General features: G+C 36.9%; 1 pseudogene; it reads right to left on the reverse strand.

Moving 5' to 3' along the window:
* Nucleotides 1–1,127: 1,127 nt before the first annotated feature.
* On the reverse strand, nucleotides 1,128–1,227 carry LOC113335054 (annotated as a pseudogene).
* Between the last annotated feature and the right edge of the window lie 6,652 nt (nucleotides 1,228–7,879).

Genomic DNA, 7,879 nt, shown 5'->3' on the forward strand with positions numbered 1-7,879 from the left:
ACTACAACCGATTCATCCCCCGTCTGGAACGGGAGGTAAGATTCTGAACACTCGCGAATCCCCTGTCAACGAGTTACTGTCTTCCTTCGTATGCTTATATGTTGAGGACTGAATACAAACATTTATTTTTCTAGTAAAGGGAAAGGCCTGGCCATACAAGATAAGGGTTCGTATTTCATCACCGTTCTCTTATTGACCGCCTTAGGAAAACGTAACCTACGTGAACCTAAGCCTTAAAATTTTGACTAGAACGAGACCAATAAGGTAACGAGCTTATAGGAAAGTCGTTCAAAAGGATTGTATTGGTATCTTGTTAGCCTAGCTCAAAGTTCAGGAAGATTACTGGAAGTCGATTAGAGCCGCCTTGTAACCCAGGGAAGCGTTTCCAAAGAAGTGGGGGTATCAAATCTCCTCTGAGCTTCTCCTACTTCTATTCGACTTACTTTATTCGGATCGTCCTACGAGGTTTGCTAAAATTGTACCTAGTTGCCTCTTGGAAGAGTAGAAGCTGGTCTAGAAACAATCTAATGCTTTTTGTTTGCTAGAAGGTTTGATTTGGTTGAGTCGGTCTTGATTTGTGATTGCTTACCTTTCCAATTTAGGAAATAAATTCTTTTGTATGCCTGAACGTAGAAGAGACGCTCTAGGTCGATTTATTAGTTCTAAGAATCTCGATTACCTTAATTTAGAAAGTCCGATTTTCGGAAAATTCGGTTTTGAACGTCCGTCTTTTACTGAGGAGAGAATCCCTATAGCGCTAGAAATGACAACTTTGAAAGATTTGTTGAATCCGAGTAGGACTACTCGTCCCTCATGTATCAGGTTAGCTGACACGGAAGCAAATTATTAACTTAAACCTGGGACCTTATAGATGCTCCCAATCTTTTTAAGGAAAGAAAATGGAAACCCCTATTTCCATGTTAGGGATTTTGAGGAAATTTGTAGTACCCTAAAAATTAGAAACCTTGATGATGATGCTTTGAAACTTAGGTTATTCCCTTTTTCTCTGAATGATAAAGCCAAACCGTGGTTATATAGTTTGTCCTCTGGGTCAATCGAAACATATGAACAACTTACATCTGCATTTTTGAACAAGTTTTTCCCTAGGCATAAAACATCGTCTATTAGGACGCAAATTTGCACGTTTTCTCAACAGGAGGGAGAATCTTTGTATAGGTATTTGGAAAGGTTCAATGGTTTGTTAATACAATGTCCTCATCATGGTTTAGATAAGGTTAGGTTAGTTCAGATCCTTTATGAGGGTTTAGATTATTCCACAACAACCATGGTAGAATCTCTATGTACAGGTGGGTATGAAAACCAAACAGTTGATGCAGCGATGACATTTTTGAATGACATTGCCAAAAAAACCCAACAATGGGAAAATAATAGGGAACCCCCGAAAACAATTCTTCTAGGTAGAGGAAACCTTAATAGGGTAGAAGGACGCTTTGCATTAGATGCCAAAATTGCTGCTATAGCGAAAAGATTAGAAGCTTTAGAAGTGGGTCACACTAGTGATAGAGTGGAGCCTTTTTTGGAAGGCCAGAATAATGAAGAGCAAGCCAATACTCTCTATAATAACACTAGATTCGATAATCGTCAAAAGTTTGACCCATATTCAGAAACCTATAATCCTGGTTGGAGAAACCATCCGAACTTTTCTTGGTCTAATGGCCTGAGTCAAGGTCAGTTTAGTAATTCTAATGCTCCCCCGGGTTTTGGTTACACTAAGAATTCTTCAGGCCCTGAAAATAAAACGACTAGCTTAGAGGAATCTATTAAGATGTTAGCAAAAACTCAGGAAATGTTAGCACATAGCCATGTTAGTTTTCAACAGGAAACCAAGCAGAACTTTCTAACTAATGCTCAGACCCTTGCTAAGTTAGAACTTCAAGTAGGCCAAATAGCTAAGACCTTAAGTGAGAGAGATAACGGAAGGTTCCATAGTCAGACTAGTCCCAATCCTAGAGGAGTTCATGAAATAGGTGCAAAACCATCGAATCAATTAAATGCTATTAGACCCTTAGGAGTGGTAGAGTTATAGATAATAAGGTAACCATGCCCGATAGTGAACATACTGTGGTTCACCCCTCAGGATCTCACCCCTGAGGGGACTGATAAAATTTCTGATGATGCCAATTCGGTTCCTGAGAGGTCTGATTCTGTGCCTAGAGCCCCATTTCCCCAGCTATTAGTACCAACAAACAAGGAATCAAACTTTAATGATATATTGGAGGTTTTTAAGCAAGTTACCATAAACCTTCCTTTATTAGATGCAATTAGGAAAATTCCTGCTTATGCCAAGTTCCTTAAGGATATGTGTACGCGAAAGCGAAAACTTAGCGTCCATAAGAAATCCTTTTTAGCTAGTCACGTAAGTTCAATCATTCAGAACACCACAACTGCAAAGTACAAAGACCCAGGTTCCCCTACCATTACTTGCACGATAAGTAACTTCCGGGTAGAAAAAGCTTTACTTAACTTAGGAGCCAGTGTGAACTTACTGTCGTACCATGTGTACTTACAGCTAGGACTTGGTGAAATGAAACCTACTCAGATGACACTGCAGTTAGCTGATAGGTATGTTAAAATTCCTCTAGGTGTTATCGAGGATGTTCCCATTGAGGTCGACAAGTTTATTTATCCAGTTGATTTTGTTGTTATAGATACCCAACCCGTCCCCGACCCAGATAACCAGATACCTGTGATTTTAGGTCGCCCATTTTTAGCTACGTCTAATGCGATCATTAACTGTCGAAATGGTGTGATGAATTTATCTTTTGGTAATATGACTATGGAGATGAACATTTTTAATGTCAGTAAGGTACCTTATGAGCTAGATGACAGATGTGTTGAAGAGGTGAACATTATAGAATTCTTAGTTTAGGAGTCATTACTAAACATTTTGTCTGAAGGCCCATTAGAAAGTTGTATATCCCATTTTGGTTTAGATTTTGAGATGATAGCACTATTGAACAGGTGAATGCTCTATTAGATTCTACCCCTGTGTTATACATTTATAGATGGAAAGCTAGGTTCGAACAATTACCAGCTTCTGAGACTACCTTATTTCCTTATTTAGAAGAGCCTCCTAAGTTGGACCTTAAACCACTACCCGACACTCTAAAGTATGTGTTTTTAGGCCCATCTGAGACTTTACCTGTGATTGTAGCTTTCGATTTGGATAGTGATCAGGAAAGTAGGCTATTGAATCTACTTCAAGATAATAAGGAAGGTTTAGGGTGGACAATAACACACATTAAGGGTATAAGTACTACCGTGAGTATGCATCAGATTCATTTAGAGGAAGACTCCAAACCTTCTAGGGAGATGCAACGTCGACTGTACCCTAAAATGAAAGAGGTAGTTCGAAAAGAGGTGCCTAATATGTTAGATGCGGGTATTATATACCCAATTTCAGACATTAAGTGGGTCAGCCCCGTTCAGGTTGTTCCCAAGAAATCAGGAATCACTGTAGTCCAAAATGATAATAATGAGTTAATCGCAACCCGAGTGACCACGATATGGCGTGTTTGTATTTACTATAGGAAATTGAACAAGGTCACAAGGAAGGATCACTTTCCTCTTCCTTTTATCGACCAAATGCTAGAGAGATTGGCTGGGCATAGTCATTATTGCTTCTTAGATGGCTACTCCGTTACAATCATATTGTTATTACCCCAGAAGACCAAGAGAAAACCACTTTTACCTGTCCCTTTGGTACCTTTGCGTATAGACGCATGCCTTTCGGGCTATGTAATTTCTGTAAGGACCCTCAAGATCGTCAACACTATTAGACTAGTCAAGAGACGATTTAGCCGCTAAGGACTCGATTAGTTTAACACGAACGTTAATTAATAGAAATTAATCTAACAACGATTTAAATACGAAACTAGTACCGTTGGGTAGATCTTGGAAATTTACTTGGAATGGACTACTCGAACGTGTCAATCGGGAATCGGATGAAGAAGATATTATCAGTTTTGTATGAAGGGAAAGTTAGTAATTTTGCTTTAACCCGCCTGGCTGCCCATATCTTTTGGGAGGGTGTTTTTATCATTTGTCGTTGGTCTTATCTAACCAAACTGAGCAGATAACTCAAATTTCTTTGCTTCTTTCTTATTCTTATTTCTTCTTGTTTCTTATTCCGTCTTCTACTTTTCCCCTGTTCTTCCTCTGTGAGAGTTCGAGTGATGAAATTGAGAGTTGATAAAGAGATTTTGACTGATGAATCTATTCAGATGATGAAGGAGGTGTTGCCGATGTAATTTAGGTAGGAGGATATTAGAGATTGCTAAGAGTTTATGATGAATCAGAGAGAAGCATAATTAGGGTTTTGAGATTGATGTTGAGTGCATAATGAAACTGATAGGTGATTCGGGTTGTTGTTAGATGGAGATCGAGAGGGTTGTTGTCTGATTGATCCTGCGGAGTCGTGTTAGTGAAGAATCACTGAGTTAGGATTTGTAAGAAATTCAGAGAAGTTGTAAAAGATGAAATTGATGTTCTGGAAGAATGATTCGAGATGGGTATTGAATTATTCAGTGGATTGGAGTTGAATTACAGATGGAATCAAGTTTGAAGTTATGAAATAATAATTCAGGGAGAAGTTAGGATTTTAGTTGAACTGTTGGATAATTGGTGAGCTTGTGAAGATTTGATGTTTTGAATCAAGGTGAAGAAGAATTTGATTTCAATTTATTCAACAAGACTAATTTGAGGTAACTGTATTTCTCAGTAAACCTAGTAAAGATATTTATTTCTATCTTTGAGATTGTAAGTAGTTACTGAATAAGATTGAGATGGACATGGTTGGTTTGTGACGGAACTGTGGTTGTTTTGAAGCTAATGTATGAAATGAGTTTTGGCGATGGTTTTCTTTTGAAGTTACAATTATGAAGAATTGTGTCGTTGTCTGTATGTTGGGATTAAATTAGTAGTGAACTGAAATAAGAAATTGGGTGAAGGTTTGTTCAGGTTAACAAGGAGTTTTGATGAATTTGGTGGAGGATTGTTATCTGAATTGAGAATTTGATAAGTTTTATGTGGGTTGAAATTAATGAGTTTGGTAATGATGAAGTTGCAGGTAAAATTTATAAACTTCAGGGTGTTTGGGGTTCTAGTGGTATTGTTGTGTTTTGAATGGCAGTTGAAGTGAAAATCATGTATGGGATATGTAATGGGGTGGTTGGCTGTTTGGCAAGAGTGAGTCATAGTTGTTAATTGAAGCTGGGAACTGTGATGTTATGTGACTGAGTTATAGGAATAAACGTTTATGAGTGTGTGGAGTTGAATATCTCTTGTAAGAGCTTAAAGATGCAACTGCAGTTAGTCTTTATTAACAACGATCGATTCAAAGGATGAACCAGTGGATCGTGGATCTCGAGGTAGGCGTGGTTTGTCATCTAAAGAGGTGGGAATACTTTTAACTCTTTTGAATCCATTGTTGTTTCTTTTACAAAAGTTTATGTTTAACAAACTCACGCATTGTCAGTTTGTGCATTTCATGCATTGTTAGTTTGTATTATGATTGTTCTGTTGATTCTTTGAATCTTTCCATGAACTTGAAAGAACTTGTAATGTTTGGCATTATGAATTTTTATGGGAAATGAGAATTTCCACGTGTGGTATATAGGATACGCTCCTTCATTTATATCTACATGAATTCATCTTTTATGCTTATTAGGTGTGGAACAACCCGGCATCAATATAGCTATGTAGGTGTGGAAAAACCCGGCATCACTAATATATATTGTTTGAAGAAGGAGTTTGTCCATATAAATTGTTTGTGCATTTCCAGTGACTTAGTCACTTTGTTGTTTGGGAAAACATGAATTGCTTTCCAAATCTTGCTCATGATTTCTTTAAAGTTAAATGTTATTCCTGCTGGGCACCCCTTCTAGGGATGATGTGCTCACCCTTTCCCACTTTCAGTTTCAGAGACAGATCAGAGTTGCGCAGCGAAAGCTTCAAGGAGTTGACTCCGTTAATTAGTTAACTTCTGCTATGTTTATTCAATTTGCAAACAAAATGACTATTGTATGTGTATCACTTGAGATAAGTTCATGTATATATATTCCTGAGCGGGGTTAGTTTTAAGTTAAGTTTTATAGTAGATTTCTTAATTGAATGTTTAAGTAAATGATTTTAGATTCTTAGTGCCTCTTTATTTAGTTAATCTCTTGGTTTAGTTAGCTGCTAGCTTAGGGGGCGCTACAGTGTTGGTATCAGAGCTCACTATTAGATCTTGTATGGGAAAAGATAGGAATAGCCAATGCCAGATAGTGAATTAGATTAGTTTAGAACTCGGTTGGGTTGTGAGATAAATATTAATCTCTAAAATCTATCAATAATTAAAAGATTTATTTGATTGATTGATTTGTTTGTTTGATTGTTTGTATGTGTAATTAAGTAAAAATTGCAGGGTACACCAACAATTCTAGCTAATAAATATTAGAAAATAATTAAATTTAGAGACTAATTAAGTTTAGAGATAAATTAATTTTAATAAATTAATAATTAGTTAATCCAGCACTGGGGAATAGTGAAGGTTGTGTTTTCTCTGTTCGTAGGAAAGCATTGATGGGACTGGCCAACCTTGACAGGGAAACTGCATTCAGAAATGACCGATCATGGAAGCTTAGTATAATTTTTTAGGAAACCGATAATTATAAACTCATTTAGAAATATTCGTAGGAATCTCCCTTGTAATTAGAGACAAATATTTTTTATAAATAGGAATTAGTGCAAGAAAGTTAGACTTTCCGATTTGATAGAACTTAAATCAACATAGTTGAACTTAGAGCCACAAATTTTAGTTGTAGAAAGCAATATAGGTTTTGTGCTTTGTTGCTTGTTGTTTTTGCTTGGACAAGAGATGGGATTAATTTATAAGGTGGGGAGTTTTTTAAGGCCAAAAGGATGGTTCGATTTTCGAGGACGAAAATGTATAAGGTGGGGAGAATGTAAGGACCCTCAATCTCGTCAACGCTGTTAGACTAGTCAAGAGACGATTTAGCCGCTAAGGACTCGATTAATTTAACACAAACGTTAATTAATAGAAATTAATCTAAAAACGATTTAAATACGAAACTAGTACCGTTGGGTAGATCTTGGAAATTTACTTGGAATGGACTACTCGAACGTGTCAATCGGGAATCGGATGAAGAAGATATTATCAGTTTTGTATGAAGGGAAAGTTAGTAATTTTGCTTTAACCCGCCTGGCTGCCCATATCTTTTGGGAGGGTGTTTTTATCATTTGTCGTTGGTCTTATCTAACCAAACTGAGCAGATAACTCAAATTTATTTTCTTCTTTCTTATTCTTATTTCTTCTTGTTTCTTATTCCCTCTTCTAATTTTCCCCTGTTCTTCCTCTGTGAGAGTTCGAGTGATGAAATTGAGAGTTGATAAAGAGATTTTGACTGATGAATCTATTCAGATGATGAAGGAGGTCTTGTCGATGTAATTTAGGTAGGAGGATATTAGAGATTGCTAAAAGTTTATGATGAATCAGAGAGAAGCATAATTAGGGTTTTGAGATTGATGTTGAGTGCATGATGAAACTGATAGGTGATTCGGGTTGTTGTTGGATGGAGATCGATAGGGTTGTTGTCTGATTGATCCGGCAGAGTCGTGTTAGTGAAGAATCAATGAGTTAGGGTTTGTAAGAAATTCAGAGAAGTTTTAGAAGATGAAATTGATGTTCTGGAAGAATGATTCAAGATGGGTATTGAATGATTGAGTGAATTGGAGTTGAATTACAGATGGAATCAAGTTTGAAATTATGAAATAATAATTTAGGGAGAATATAGGATTTTAGTTAAACTGTTGGATAATTGGCGAGCTTGTGAAGATTTGCTGTTTTGAATCAAGG

The sequence above is a fragment of the Papaver somniferum genome, unplaced genomic scaffold, assembly GCF_003573695.1.
Source record: "Papaver somniferum cultivar HN1 unplaced genomic scaffold, ASM357369v1 unplaced-scaffold_137, whole genome shotgun sequence".
Lineage (NCBI taxonomy): Eukaryota > Viridiplantae > Streptophyta > Magnoliopsida > Ranunculales > Papaveraceae > Papaver > Papaver somniferum.